Source organism: Vidua macroura, chromosome 3 (genome assembly GCF_024509145.1).
Source record: "Vidua macroura isolate BioBank_ID:100142 chromosome 3, ASM2450914v1, whole genome shotgun sequence".
NCBI lineage: Eukaryota > Metazoa > Chordata > Aves > Passeriformes > Viduidae > Vidua > Vidua macroura.
Window position 1 is genome coordinate 30,355,840 of NC_071573.1, and position 17,218 is coordinate 30,373,057.

A 17,218-nucleotide genomic window follows, 5' to 3' on the forward strand; every position below is an offset into this window, starting at 1 on the left:
AGACCTTCCTATCCCGTAGATGTGGATTGTTGTGCAGTCCCTGCTTTGGTTTGTGGTCTGAGTCCAGTTTTAGTCCTCTGCTGGGGTCTGGCAATTAATATGCAGCATATGCTAGGCCTCCTGGGAATCAGGAAGTCACCTCAGGGAGCAGCGGCTGAACTACCCGACGCCATGAAGGGGACACAGAGGGTTCAACTTACTAGGTATAAAGGGGTTCTAACAAAGGGGTTAACACTAGGGAGAAATACCAAAACTAGGGGAATACAACTGGAGTGTGAACTGGGCATAGGGGCAAACACATCAGGTAGGAAAAATATGAAGAGGAGATACACTCAAGCGGACTTTCAAACTGTGGAACAAGCAGACAAATGATTGAAAATACAAACAATCGAACTGTAGAGTAAACAGAAAAATGGTTAATCATACAAACAAATGGTTAAACCTTAAATTTATTCATAACAGGTAGCTTAGTGAAAATGTCAGATCAGTGCTTAGCAGCTACAGTGCACCAAGAAGAATGTTAGAAATGAGAAAGGAATAGAAAAAAAATGTAGAAAATGCTGAATAAAATTTGCAAAAAAAAAAAAAAAAAAGCCTAAACTTTCTAGATTTTATGTATTGCTGGGGAATGGTAGGATGTCTGTGGGCATTTCATTCAAGGTTCTTCTTTCCATCCCTGAAAAACAATAACTCGGGGGTGATCTCAGTGATATAGGCTTGCTTTTGCTACTTTAAAAATAGCTTTTATAATTTGTGCAATGAAGTGTGTGAAATAATGCTCTTACTGGAAAAGGACAATAACTTACAACCTTTTTCTCAGGTTGATACGACCATGTGCTTAGGTGTCTTGCTACTTAAGAAAAGGCATTTTTTCTTATTACAAGCCAAAATTACTCAACAATTGCTGGGTGGAGTCAGTGCTTACACCAGGTTTCACAAAAGCTACCCTCTCTAGTAGGGAGCATCCTGGTGGAGAGCTGAAACTACTACCAAGGATATCTGTGATGTGAAGGCTTCCAGGTCAGGTGAGATTGCTCAACACCAAACCTCCCCTGGTGGGAGGTGTCCATAATGATCCTCCCTTCCTGAATGTGGCTGGGTGAAGGGATAACAACGAGTCCCCATTTCCTTCATAAAAGGAAATGTAAGCATTTCCTTAAAGCACATGAGATATAGATTATTACCTCTCTTGCCTAAAACAATGTTTACTCCCAGTAGACTGTCCTTGGTATGATCTGTAAGATATTCATAAGTGGGATACTTGAATTTCTTCTGGAGAAGGCTGTGCCAATCTGTCTAAAATATTAAATATCAATGAATAAGAAAGAGGACATGATTCTATAGTCTGGTGCCTGAGTCACTTATTGGGGAAGGTGAGGAAATCTGGATTGGAACTGCTGCTCTTGTTCATACTCTTTCCATGTTGAAAAGTATCCTATCCAATAGGTGACAGGTACTTTTTCACTGTCTCCATGTATCTGAGACCTTGAATCCAAAAATGTCTTCTTGCCTGGTATTTGAGAACCTCTCTTATTCAATGCACTTGAGAATGGATTTGAGCTCTCAGTCTGTTAGTAGTGAGAATAGCAACCTATAGTAAATAGTGATTAGTCTTAAGGGTCAGCCTGCTTAGTGCCAACATGATCTGTATCCTTTTGGATTGGCCTTTCTGTGTTAGGGGAAGATTCATTTCAGGAATGCAGCCATCTGCAGATCCATAGGTATTAAGGACTTAGACTCAACAGTGGCAAGAATGTTCTCAGTTTTGTGGATTTGTTGCCTACCTAACTGCTGTCACGAGTTTCACTGAAGATGATCCTTATGGGACTATCACCTTTTTGCAGATCCAGCTTTTACGTCACTCATTTTTCTGATTACTTTCTTCTGAGTTCATGCATCTTGAATACCTTAGTCCTTATTTGAATCTTTGTTTTTTTGTTAGGTTTTGGACAGTATTGAAAGGAAGCTACAGAAGAATCAACCTATTGGTGGAGAACAGATCTTTTGGAAGCTGGTCTAAGACTGGAAGGAATGCTTGTTACACCAGAAAATCCCACATACCTCTTTAACTTCTCTTCCAAGTGCAAAAGAAACTCCCCCAACCTCACTTCTCTACTAAACACACAATAAACCATCAAAAAAAGGGGTTTTACACAAATCTCTGCACAACTTCTTCTTAGGGAGAGAAAGAGAGCAGGAACCACACGTGGTACATTGCCTTAAAGTGCTACTGGATAGGCATCTGATTCTGCTAATGAAGGGTGTGGTGCAAGAGCCAGAGCAAACCAGAAAACGAGACATTGACTTTTACATTAACATTTTATTTGCCTTTGAAGAAAAACCGAAATCAAGTTAGAGAGTTCAGAGGAAGAGATCTATTTTATGGTCCGTGCCTTTGATTTCCTTTTGAAAGCAAGTTTGCTTCCTTTCCAAGAACTGACCTTCAGGACAACTTTTTTATTGCATGTTGCATTTCTCTTCCTCATTTTTCTTGTCCATAGATAGGCCAACAATATTACAGCCTCTGGAATTCTGAAATCTTTGGCACAAGGAGGAAGTTATTGTATAAATCTACTCTAATAGGTCAGTAGTCTGAATTACTGTAACTCCACCAGAGTGTTGCTGATTTACACTAGTAAATAATGTGAGTCTGTTGCTCTAACTGCCAGAATTCCTACTTCCTTCAGTAGAAATACCAGGTCCCATTAAAATCTTTGGTTGGTTTCTGCTGGAAGCAGAAGCCCTGTTACTCTGTTCCAATATCTAATTGCCATCTGGAACCAGTAGCAACCACATGCAATTTAACCAATGTTAAACTGCAACACTGAGAAGCCTGCCTCTCTTTGGTCTTGATTCACTGCTGCAACACTAGATCTGTGTAACTTCAAAGAGTTGAGTGGAGTCCTCCATGCTGAATTCAGTGCCCTGTACTTGTCTAATCACTTCCTTTACCACTCTATTTTTTTCTCCTTTTCCTAAGCACTTATTTTGCATGTTTTGAGGGGAGAATGGCCTCTAAAGGAAAATTGAAGATTCTATCTCTTCTGTAAGATTAACGTTTCCATCCTCCATTTGCCAACCCAGTATAAAAGCTGCATCATATTATCTCTACACCTCTTGTTTGTTTCTTTTTTGCTGAAGTCATCCGCACTCTGGGATTTTTTTCATTCTTCCTATGAGCGATCATTTATGAATTCACCTTTAAATTCTTCCCCTTTAACTTCTAACTGATCCCACATATTATTTTGTGATAAACACAAGCACATTAGCAGAAAGGAGCATTAGGATGATTCAGCTTTGTGTATGGAATAGGGCAGGCCAAAATATTTGCACCAGTGATTATATTTTCAGTTAAATCAAAAGTTGTTGTCCATATGCACATGTGAGGAAGATATTTAGACTTTAAAGATTTCAAATGTGGAATTCATTCTACATTTGGTAAACTATTTGAGTTTGGGTTGGTGTTTTTGTGGTTTTTTGTTTGTTTGTTTGTTTAGTGGTTGTTTGTTTGTTTGTTTGTTTTTTTTATAAAAAACCACATTATCTTCTTCAAAAAAGAACTGACATGGTATGAGTAACATGGGTCCTGATATAAACGCCTTCTCTAAATCTGCCCACTGGTGCTTACCCCATGAACTATCACTTCTGTAGTAGCATGGAGTGTTCATCTCCCAAACATGTGGGAGCCACAGTATCTGCAATGTCTGCACAAAAGCTTGGCATGTCCCATAAGAAAGTCTGGTATTGCCTCAGGCAGTAGACAAGATCCTAAATCCTCTTAAATCTGTAAGACAGAACTTCTCAGGACTTGTGCATAAAAGTAAGTTCAACAAATGGATATTAGTGTGAAATATCTGTACTATCAGACCCCCAGCTTCCATGTGGTGCTGAGTGTTTTTAAATGTTGCAGATGAAAACAGGAAAGAAAGACTCTGGAACCAATAAATGCAAGGCACTATTCCACCAAAGATGTTCTCAAAGAGCAGAGAACAGGCAGTGATTTAAGGACTCATGTGCGTGAGATATCAGCAACTTCCAAAAAATCTAGGAAAGGTGAGAAGAAATGTTTCCCTCACTGAAAAGGGGAGCTAATCTTTGAATGAACTACAGTAGTTTTCTAAGAATAAATAACATATGTTCAGGGCTGTTTCTGTGATGTCTGGAGTAACATAAACACAATACAATTATGGATGCTAACAGCTCTAGGTTCATCTTATTAGTCAACCAAGTAGTATATTTCATAAGGTATTATTCATCCACAAGCAAGCTTCCTGCTTGCTCATGTCAGTATTTGACCCTTAGAACTCTTCAGATATGTTGTATCATTCACATGGACAATAATACCTTTGCTGTGTTACAGAATGAGGATGAAGCTGGAGACTGATGGCATTGTGTTGCAGTGGACATTAATTATATTATTATTTATTTAAAATTGGATAGGCTGCATCTTGCAACTAACTTTGGCCCCTGCATGCAAAATAGACTTATTTTCAGAAGTTAGTGTGACACCAAGAGACAACAATAAAATGGAACCAGTATTAGGGAGGATTCCTACTCTTGGTTTCCATGCTTGCTGTACAGTGGCAGCTAGTTAATGCTAATCATACAATCACAGAATATCCTGAGATGGAAAGGACCCACAAGGAACATCGAAGTCCAACTTTTAGCCCTGTGCAGAACAGTCCCAAGAATCACACTAAGTGCCTGAGAGTGTTGTCCAAATATTTCTTGAACTCTGTCAGGCTTGTTGCCATGACCACTTCCCTGGGGTGCCCAACCACTTTCTGTGTGAAGAACCTTTTCCTAATACTAAGCTTAAACCTTCCCTGACTCAGCTTTGTGCTGTTACCCTGGGTCCTGTCACTGGTCACCACAGAGGAGAAATCATTGCCTGCCCCTCCTCTTCCCCTCACGAGGATGTTGTAACTGCAATGACATCTGTCCTCAGTCTCCTCCAGGCTGAACAGACCAAGTGACCACAGCAACTGCTCATACAGCTTCCTCTCCAGGCCCTTCACCCTCTTCCTTGCCCTCCTTTGGACACTCCCTAAGAGCTTTATCTCTTTATCTTTTATATGTGTTCATGCTGCTCTCGAGACTTACATCACTTGGATATCCCTTGAGCCGCCGTGTATCACAGACAGAATTTGCTTAAAGATCACAGATGTGGACTTCCACAGCACCAGAGATGCAACAACCAATGTACAGACAGTACAGAGAGTGTTCCTAGATCTCTTCTCACCCAGCTGTGAGAGTGCTAGGAGCAGGAAGGATCTGAAAAGGGAGAATCAAAAATGAAACCTCCTCAATGCCAGTATTTCTTGAATTCAGCCCCATTACCCTGTCTACTTCAGAGAAACTCAATCAAAAGGTTTAATGTCATACCCCAAAAATTTTAAGTAAAATTAATAGATTTTTCAACGCACTGATATTTCTCTTTTAAATAATATATCCTGCTGACTTGTTTAAAAAAGGAGTCAGTGATTCCAGCCAAGCCTCCTACTCAGAAAGTGAGTTGTAACAGTCTGTGAGATCTGATTTAACTTCAGTTGCACATAGTTTTTTTCTTCCACTGTTATTCTGTATATTTTAAGAAAATATTTTACTTCTTTATATGTTTACTTCAAATCACATTTTACTTTTACTTTACTTTTACTTCAATCTTGTCTGTCCTAGGACTGAGAATAACATGGAACATATGCAGAGAAGTACAAAAGAAATACCCTTTCTACATGGGTGCTATATTCAGGTTTTATTTGCAAATATTCCCTATAATTATAGTTGAAGTGGGCTATTTTCCATACCCACATAGGCAGTATTTTCCACATAAAGATTCACATTGACTTTAGACCCACGCACAAGCTATTTACTTGCATCTATACATATAATGATCAAGCTCATAGCTACTGCAGCCAAACCTAAATATTTTAACTTGTGCTTCTTTTGCCAGCCATTTTCTCCTGAACAAGTTGTTTCCAGTTTGCACAATTGCTTTTATGAAGTTTCTGGTGCAATGTGTTTGCTCTTTCACGTGGCTATTGACTGCAGCCTGAAATTCAAACACAGATTTTGAGCAATCAAAGCATTATGAAAGTTTTCGCAAAGGAGTTTTATTTTTAGCTGTTTTCCAATTTTAGGATGTTTGCAGAAGCTGAATTTCACTTGAAATTCAATTTTTAATCCCCCAAAAGTTCATTGTACTAAGTCATACAAATTTTCATTTATTTTACTTTGCTCATCTATTGGACATCAACTTGATTCTTATTGCCAGACATTTTGAATCTGCAAATATGAGAACAGGCAAAATGCTAAGCAGCAGCCCACGCCATAAACCCATTTCCCACTCAGTTTTGGATGTCTCCCACTAAACACTTTCTCAAGCTATTCCTAATGGCACTATTGTAAACATGCTCTTCTCCCTGGATTTTCAAATGGAAAATATGATGGCACTGTAACTGCAAAGTAGCATGGAGTAAGTGAGGACATCTTTGCAGCAGGCAGATTCCCTCTGCATGTATGTCCCTCGATCTCAGGAAAATGTCCTCTCAGGCTTGAGAAAATTTCCAGTTCAGAGCAACCCCCAATGTTATCACTCTCTTCAAAGTGGACCATCAGTGTAAAATGAGCACTTTCTCAAAAGAACACCTCCTAAGCACAGGAAATTTTTGTAGGTAGGGATATTCCCAAACAACATGAAAATCCTCAAAGGGAAAACACCCTGGGATGCAAACTCTAAAGAAAAAGAAGGTAATGTACACATACATGCGTACAATGTGAAATCTTTCAGGGAAAACATTCTGTCCAAAGTAATATGTGAAGGGTTTTGTTTTGAAGAAGCCATCCCCTGCTGTGGCAGTAAGTATGCATGTATGATTACTAAGATGCCTAATTAAATTATCCTTATCTGAATGCCAGCTGAACTTAACAAAGCAGATAATAAGTTCCAGAAACAGATACCATGTGGGGGGCAAATTATTTTACTTCGAAAAACTGGAGCTTGAAATTAGAGACGTGTAAATAATAGAGAACATGGTTTCCCTCCACCCCCACTGTCTGCACCTGAACTGGTATTTCCATCAGATGGATCACAGAGCCAAAGGGAGCTATTCTCACAGCTCTGCATCTGTGAAGAGATTTTAGTCTGCCTTCTAACTCCACTTTTAAAAGTGGGTTTCCTGCAGATTTGCACATGGACAAGTGGGAGTGATACTGTTTTATATTCTTGCACAAATTAAACATCAGCTATAAAGAATGAGAATATTATAAACTCTTGATTATTTTTCGGACTTTTATCTTGGCTGCAGATTAACTGCATCGTGTGAGGAGAGGCTCCAAAGATAGTTTTGCATGGAACTAACTTTTCTGAGGAAAAGCCATCCATTGGGGCACTGCCCAGCACATCTGGAGTCTCAAGACGTCTCAAGACTTTGTACAGGAACAATCAAGTCTTCCACACAATACTCCTGGATCTGAGAGTCCTGGAGAACACCACTTTCTACATTTCCAAATATATTCAATATGTGCCTCTGTTAACTTAACTCATCACTGGCCCTACTGGATCAAAGCTAGGTCCTAAAAATTCATTGGCTCGGACATTTCCAAGCATTTAATGGACTTCTTGAAGTGCTAACATAGGTTTGATGCAGCACCTGAGAGAACTAGGGCTCCTTGAACCTGAAGACCCAGGGAGTACACTGCATAATTATCTTTAATTCTCCTTTCTCTTAAATCTCTATTAAAAGATAATTTAATTATATTTTTAAAAATGAATTAAAAAATATCTTTTAAAAGATAATTTAAATTATCTATTAAAAGATAATTTAATTATCTTTTAATCATTCCAGATTATCTTTAGGATCAACAGAAGCCAAATATAATCCGCAGTGAGACAGGGATAATTAGCCTTTCTAGATCTTACAACTAATCTCATAGATTTAGGTTTCCTCAAAAAGTTTAATGTGACTAATTATTGACACACTCTATAGCACAGGCTTTTTAGGCCAGTGCCCAGTCACTGCCCAGGTTTGGCACAAGGGAATGCTTTGCTGAGAAGTGTTTCTTGGAGCCAAGGCCCCCCTGGGAAAATAAGGCTTAAAGGGCAGAAGAGGGGACTTCACTGGTTTGAGTTAAAGCCAGTTCAGGCCTCTTCCAAGAACTGCAAGCAAGCAGCCAAAGAAGTTGTTAATTTTGGCACATCTTGGACTTACTAATGTATCTGTGGAGTCAGTAAAACAATGCAAAACAATGTATTTTTCAGGTAAGTTAAGATCAATACTGGAAACATTATGCCATGTAAGGTGTGATCATCTAAACATTCTTGTGGTACCTATCGAAACAACCTTCTACTGATTCTGCATGAAAATCACTGATCCAGGGAGCTTTCTGTCCCTTGGTTAATGTAAGAACATAAAAAAGGGGATCAGATGTCATCCATTTATTAATTTGAAATGCTGGAAATTGAGCTGAGCTTCAGGAGAAACTTTCCTGGGGGCAAGAACAGCTCACAAAAGCATCAGCCCTAAGGGAGGGTTCAGAAAGTGCAGATTTGCAGTTGCTTGTCCCAGACAATGGACTCTGGTGAAACAACCTCACTCTTCTATTCTGCAACTGGGCACCTACTGAGATCACACCAGTACCAGCTACATACCAGTAGCTGAACAGTTCTGTAGAGAGCCAACAGAAGCTTCTGTCCTTGCCTGAGCTACCTGGCCAAAAGTTGGTCAGGGAAATTTCCTCATGCTTCAGACACATTATAGACAGTAATATCAGTATGTCCTCGGAGGAGCTAATAGATCTTACACATATATGTATATAATGTACATCTTCTATATAGTTTCATGTGTATTATCATAGGGCATACATTATGTTACATATATTGTAATATATAACATTTTTATCTTGATAGTCTATATGTTGTGATACGAATAAAAAAAGTAGGAGCATTCATTTATGAACAAAATTTTCTCTCTTTTCAATTTTCCCTTTTTTTTTTTTTTTGGTAAAAAGTGTGTTGCAATGGTAAATATGAGGGAACAATATTATAAGACTAACACTGCTGGAATTTGAAAAGTATGTTTTATGTTGATAGTATAAACCAGTATATATCAGGAAACTAATTTTTCAGGAAACTCATTTTCTTCTGTGAAGGCTAATATAATAAATCACATAAAATTCACTTTTGCCTTGAAATTCTAGTGATGCTGTGAATGGTTTTAAAGAAAAGATTTGGCGGCAAGAAATGTCTATGGTGAAGGTAAAATTTCTAATGAACAAAGGTTTTTCCTCATGCTGGAGGCACAACCGCAGTGCAAAGTCTTGGTCAAGAACAGTTCATCATTCCTTACAGATTTCCTTTGTAATATTGCCAAAGCCAGCTTCAAAGATTTCATAGAAATTATGGTCGGAAGGGACTTTCAGATCATTCAGTCAAACTTCCTGGTACACCACTAGTCAGGAAGCACTAACTAAATTCCTCATAACCACCTAAGGAACTTGGATGCAACAAGAATTTCAGAAGTCCAGAAGACTGGGAATATTCAATATTAGAACAATTTAAATACTAGAGCAACTACAGGCAGATGCTTTTAGGCCTAAGGAATTTTAGATGAAATATCATTAGTGAAGGGGTGGAATTGTGGTTCAATAAAAGATTAAGAACAAAAATAAAACTACTATAATGTATTATGCTCCCATGGAAATTTGGCCTGATCAGATGAAGTTATTTCTTTTTCCTCTCTTCATAACATTACTTCTACTTACTAAAGAAAGTTGCATTGCTTTATTAGTCTTTGGCTTCTCCAAGGTATTAGATTTAGAGTCACACGATATTAGAACAGAAAAGCATGGTTATGTTGGCTAAAATAGGATTGCAAATACGTTTGAAGTACAACTGATAATGAGGAAATATCAAGGTTTCCATTGAGATTCCAGCAGGACCAGCTCTTGGTACAATATTATTTTGTATTTCCATGAAAAGTCTGAATAGTGTCCTTGCTGAATCTGTCAATATTGAGAGATTTGAGAGGCAAAAAATACTGAAAAAGAGAAATTATTTTTGTGTGGTGATGTGGATCATTTGATTAAATGGTCATGATCTGACAGGGTGCATTTTCATACATCTAAATGGCAGTTATAAAATGGGAGACTGAGGAATACAGTCTCTTCTTAGAGCATGATAGGTTTTATCCTACAAAAAACAACTCAAAGGAGTATTCTGTCATTGTGTATGATTGCCTCAACAGGCAGCCTTGGGGCAAGCTGTGGCAAAAAAAAGCTAGTGCAGACCTTGAGTTTGCAAGAAAAGTGTCAGGGAGAAATAGGAAAGCCCTCTGCATCCTGTGGGCAGGCTCCTGGTGAGGTGTTAATCTCTAGTTCCACTGCCAGGTGAGAGAGAGGCTTTAAATCCTAGAGGTCCTAAATCCAGCTGATTGGGCTGCTCACTCATGTTGTCTGGAGGAAGGATGCTGTCGCTTGCTTCAGAGCATTTTCCCAAAAATAGCTGATGCCAAGCCCATGCTGTAGAGCAGGATTGCCCCTAGGGTTGGTCTAACAAACCATGGCAGCCACGGGTGGGGTGTGACACACTACCTGCACTGCTTAGGAGCACTGTGCACCTCAACACATCTACACATGCAGGCTGAGAAAGGCCTTTGCTATTTGATAATTTTCATTCACCCAACAGTGAACAGTAGCAATAAATTTCAAATGTGGAATGGATTTTGCTGTTCGTTTTGCTGACAGGGATTTTTTAGTTACATTGAATTCCAATTATTTTCCAGAAAAGGAACTTGTGGCTGACCTCGTATTTATTCTCAGCACAAATATTTGTGTGCTAATTTTCTTTGTGGGTTTTAATTTTTTTTTTACTTAATAGGAATAAGAACTACTATACCTGCTAGGAATTAAAAATAATATCATAACAAATAGGCATCTGCTGGAAGAAAAGAATTGTAAATCATTAGGGACATGTGCAATCCAGGCCTCTTTCCTCTCAAGGCTTCATTGAAGCAACATGTAGAAAGAAACAGCCAATATTTTAGAAGCAACAGGAAAAAAATCTGTACATAATTTGATTTTTTTTCTATAACAGCATCTTTACTTGCATGTGGCCAGATTATGAATCAAAAAACTGGCAATATATAGCTATAAAACTGGCTTTTCAAAGATTTATCACTTTGTCATGCACACAAAGAGATGCACATTTTACATGTTGGAAAAATGCCCTCAGCAGCAAATAACATTTATACAAACTCTGAAAAGCCAGAATTCCATATCTTGTGCTAATGATGTTTAGTATCTAACAGAAAGCCTGAGAAGGAACTTTAACATATATTAATAATACTATGCATTTTAGGTAGATATTGAGCACCCAGCTCCGGTGTGATGAATGTACACATAAACTTCAAAATTAGTCTTAAAAGCATATAAACCACTTCAGTTGTTAAGATTTTCTAGAACCAGCGTGTGTGGGTAATATCACTAAAAGCAGGTATGTTGGATAAAAATGAATGATGTCCCTTTTCCAGTATAAACCCAGAAGTTCATCTTCCAGTGTTGTTTATAAATAGAAGAGAGTCAATTTGCTTAGGATCTGCAGGACGTTGGGGTACTCCATTTAGATAATGACAACATTTTTAACACAGCTATCACTCATTAGGTCAAGAGGTTGTGATTAATCAAGAAGTGTTTTGGTTTCGTCTGATAGACATCTAGTCTCTTTAGTTTACAGTTGAATGAAGATGGCTTCAACAGTTTACAGAATAAGCTGCAATGATACATTAGACTGAAATTGAGATGGAAGAGAGATGTGTGATCTATTTTAACCATTCCATTTGCATTACAATATGCTGTGTGTGAATTCATCTAGGCATTGCTAGAGTAAATTAAAATCTGCTGGGAATGTGTTGAATGCATTACACAACAGGAATGCACTGGCAGGTTACAGCTACAAGTCTGCTGAACGTTACTAGGTGGTATTGTTGGTGTTTGGAGTAAAAGAGGAGAGTCTTTTAATAACAAATGGCTGCTTAATGGCTGATCAGGAGATGAGAAAACTTGAGACAGAATGAGTTTTGACAAAAAAAGTCTCATTATTAAGCCTGTTTCCCTGGCATATTTGGAAAAACCTCCAGACTGAGGCAGTACAGGTCTTGCTGCATAAACTGCAGGACAAGGATTCACACTTCTGGGTGATTAGCGAAAGAGAAACAAATCTGCAAATGCTTGCTGTATGAAATGTCTCAAGATATTATAAAACCTCAAGGTCACAGTCTAAGATTATCTATCAGCATTTTCCTCTCACCAAACCCTGCTCCAGGTTTCTGGGGTATGGTAAAGGTCTTTGCTCTAGCGACACCTCTCAAGGAGCCAAGAGGAATATGTCCTAGGGGAAGCAGTCTGGTCTCAGTAGGAAATGAGAAGTATAATCAGCTGCCCACATCATCTGTGAATACACACCTTGCACCCACAACCTGAAATCACATCTGCAATCTGCAGTCAGCACTTCTTAAAATCTTTGCAACACCTTGCATGGAGGGGTTTTTGTTGATCTTTGAATAATCAAGTAAATCAAGTGCTAATTCAGTGTAAAGGTCATAAAAATAATACATAGCTTGACAGTTTATTGCTTTTTCAAAATATATTTATGTTGCTCATTAGAAAAGAAAGTGAATGAAATCTCTGAAACCATTTTTCTTTTTTAACATATGCGCTTTGGAGGATGCAGCCTGAGGAAGTACTGTCACCTTTGTGTTCCCTTTCTCCTGATCATACATCATACGATCAGACATATACATGCATGCTTATGAACTTCCTTTCAGATGATGCTAACAGGTTGAAGGCAAAGTAGCACCAGGTGAGCAAATAGAAATCCTGAAAAACTTTTTATTAAGACAAATCACATAAATTTCACTCTTGCTCTTTCTCTCCAGATTATCTAATAATTCAGTGCTAAACACTGCACACATGCTTTCTTTAATGCTACAACCAAGGAAAAATATGAATTCTTGCAAAATACACACACTGGAATCTGTGTGACCTCCAATGCTGTTATTGATTGTAGACATCTGAAAAATTACAGTAATGACATGTTGTTGTAATTAGCATTACAAATTTCCCTGGTTTAAATTAGAGAACATGCACTAGAAAATCCAGAAGCTGCATATGAACTGCTTTATGATTCTAAGAAGATTTAACAACTATGTCCAAACTTGCCAAAGTCTAGCATTGATTAAGAAAATCCAGTAGGCTCTGGTGATCCACACTACCCACAACCCTCTCCAGACTGAAACACCTTCCTCAGGCAGGGAATTGTTCTATGTGATGTTCTTGCTGGCTTTCTTCCAGGGGACACACTTGTCCTGCTTTTGGCATGACTCAACTTCTTGTTGAGTTGACCTTTGCCCCCTTAAATGAAAGGGTTTCATGCCCTGGAAACTGGCTCTCTTAGCAACTTCCACTCAACTTATCCTTATTCTTCCACAGCAACACCAAAGAAACATAGTAAAATACCTGCCTGAGTTATTGAAAAAATAATGTACTTGGGGAAAAGGAAATGCTGGGCAGGCCTAAAGCTCCTAAGCAGGCTACATCAAAGGATGCATTACACGTAGCTGGAGGATTAATATCCATTTATCTAATTAATGATTTTACCATTAAACATGATATTAAAGAGATTTTAGAGAGAACAATACTTTCAGATAAAACCACAAATTCTAATCATTAGGCAGCTGGCTCTCCTGATCCTATTATTAAAATACATATCCTAAGTAATCTCCAAAAAGTCAGTACTTTCAGAATATACCAGGAAAGCAAGATATTATTTTCCTCCTGATTTTCAAAAGAAACCTATGGAGAAAGAAAAAACAGTCTATCAAGAGCTGCAATGTTTCCTGAACTAAAGTAAAGGGGAAAAAAGCAAATAAGTGAAATGCTTTAAACAATTAAAAGGAAGGATTTGCACAGGAAAGAACTTCAGTATGAAAAGTGAATAAAAGGAAAACAGGCTAAGAAGACAAAAACAACTGAGGCAGCATATTCAGTCTTGTCTTAAAGTTTTTCTAATGTTTGATTAAGCCTCGTTATTGATCCCGCAACAATACCCCTAATGATCTCATCATCTACCATCTAATACTGACACCAAGATTTTAAAAAAGGGGTCAGTTCCCTGCTAAAGTTAAGACAATGACTGCAAAATACCAAGGAACAAATACAAGTTCAAAAGCAGCAAGAGAAAATTTGAAAGTCCTTACATTTCCACGTTGGCTGTAGAGACAGGCTCTCTCCTTGCACAATTGCCCTGGCAAACAGGTGTCTGATGCTGTAATTCACATTAAACAGGAGTCACCCATCAGGGCTCTAACAGGTTGTGGCAAACTCCCCTCTGCTTGTGGCTGGTAGGAAGGAAGACAACAAATTCCTGTTTATTGTAAAATGTCTTGGAGTGTGGAAAAGGTTCAGAAGTCCTAGCAAAGCATTTGAGGAGATATCCTTAAAAAAATGCAAGTATCTTTCCCTCTGTGAGCTAATGAGAATCCAACTTCAAACCTGACCCTTGGCTTCACTGCACAGCATATTTGGCTTTTGCTCCTGATCTGGTCTGACCATGTGCTTCTCACAAAGTCCTTTACTTCAAGATGGCTTTGCAGCATTATATTCTAAATAAAAATACAGGCTCCTCTTTGCAAAGGGGCTTGGAATTGAAGTCTGGTCCTTTGGTGGAGAAAAGGTATTGAACTCGAGCCTGAAGGCAGGCTCCTCTCCAGAGGCCAATGCAAGACTGGAGTGGGGGGCACCATTCCCATCCCTTGAAATGAGGGTGTTGGAGCAAGCTGGATGTGGAGGAAGGGGGCATTCACAACCCCACAGTGGTCTGCTTGAGTTGTGCTTCAAGGACAACAAGGTGTTTATTGCAGTGACTTAACATCATCAGTAGATGAAAATAAAAATATGTATCATAAGGGAAGATATTAAAACCCCTGTTCTGGTAGTTTGAGCCTTGGAAGTTGTGTCAGCAGCTCAAAGTTCATGAGATTTTTAGTTTAAAACATTTCAGGGTTGTTTTCCTTGACATACTGTTTGTGTCTAGGATGATACCAGAAAGCAGAAAAAGTACACTAGCTTACAAACACAGACTTGATGTAAAACAACTCCAGCATCTCCAAAACTGTCTAAATGAGGCCCTAAAAGCCCTTTGCAAATATTAGGGAAACAACATTTTATCACAAGCAATATGGTGGATATCTTATTCCTGTTTTATGAAAGGTGAAAACAAATTAGAAAGAAGCTGTCCTTGATTAATGTTGTGTTTCTTTTTGGCATTAGAGAGAAGTTACTTTTTCCCTCCACACTCTTTTGTGCACAATGATACATTCAGCCCGAACCTCAAGCCCTCAAAAAAGAGCCCTCAAGACAGACAGACTTGCCCCATGCTGACCTGAACCACCCATGGCACAGTGGGGTAAGATTCGGTCCTGCCTGCACAGAGGACTGAGCCAAAATGACCATTTACTCTCCAGATCTAGGTTTTAGGGGAAAGGCAAACAAAAAGAGCTACCAGTAACACCATTTCTTGCAGCAGTGTTCATTTATGTCTTTAAATCATTTCTGGGAAGCAAAGAGCTTGTGTTTGCACAGCCCTTGAGAGACATGGTGTCTGCAATCCTCTTATTTGTTTTTTCTCCTTTCTTATTTCTTTTTCTCCATTGTCCTTCAGCTGCTCTAATTCAGTGCAAAATGTTGTTTGAAGAGGTTTTGGGCATTGCTTTCCACAACAGCCATTGTACAGCTGAGTTAGGACTTACTGCCTGTACAGCAGAAAAATAAACTGGGCTAAGGTTTCTTCAGTTCAGCAGTAATGGAGTGGGATTTCTTTTAATTTAGTTAAATACTGTTGCTTGACAGAATGAAATCTGATCTCTAAGGTAGAGATTAAAACTGGTGGACCGAGTGCAAACTATTTGGGTTTTTTAATTATTCTTCTGGTGAATTATCCTAATTAAATTTGTCAGACAATCATAGGATATACCACTTGTGTAGAAACTGATAATCGCTGGCCATTTGTCTCCTGTCTAGTAGCTATTATATTCTCTGGATAAAAATCACATGAACTGGAAAAGCAGCATTCAAAATATTGAAGTTGATGCACAATCACCTAATTAACTTTTTCTTAAGCACTTGGAGAAACATGGAGTAAGTGGAGAAATAGTGTATTTTACAGAGCATTTTTGCCAAATGATGCTGTTGGTCACACCCAGTGTTGTACATGAACACATTTTGCTGGATGAAGAACCTGGCACAAGATATTGTTTGGAAAGGGGAGGGGAGGGACTACAAGGCAAGGCAAGGCAATGCAAAGAGCCTTCTAACTTTTTTTCAGTATGTGTTAACAGATAATTGGCCATCTACTGGACAGAATATTACTTCACCATCCTAATAACTTGGCTGCACATAAAAAATCTTTTCATGCTGCAGCTTGGCTCTGAACCATTGACTTTTTTCTTAATAACAGCAATAAAAAGAAAGTCAGTCCACAATTAATTCTCTTCACCAGACTTCAGTGACCTAAAATATGCAGCCTCCTTTGGAATTCTGTCAAACTCAGTGGTTTCTGATGGATATTATTTATGATTCCATGTATGCAAAAGCCACTCATCAAGTTTTTGATAGATACTATTAGGAATTTAAATAAGCTTACATTTCAGACCTCTGTGGTCATATTGAAGAAAAAGATTTTTGACTTTATAAACCATAATTTGCAATTTCATACACCAGCTTTAGTTAACAAATAGCTTTCTCTGTTGAATTTAATTTTTTTCTGCATAATAGCCAAATGTCTGTTACTGATAGAGATACCAGAAAGCAAGAAGACCAGATTAAAAATACTGAATGGCTTATTCTAGTTAAGTTCCTTGATGGAATGATTTTGAAAAAACAGACATTTTAAAACTTCCAATAACACAAAAACTCCACATATATTTGAGAACTGCTTTTTTTTCCCCCCATGCAGGATGCCAAGAACCATGGCCCGCCCTCTTGACAGTCCCCTGTTGCTCCTCCTGAGCTTCCAAGCCATATTTCTTGCTCCCATGGAACATGTGCTGTCCCTCTCCCCAGCCTGTCTGCAGGAAGGCAATGAGACAAAGCATAACAGAGCTGCTGCTGCTGCTGCAGCAATCAAGGAAGACCAACTGGAGTCAGAAGATTTCTCTGAGCTCCACTA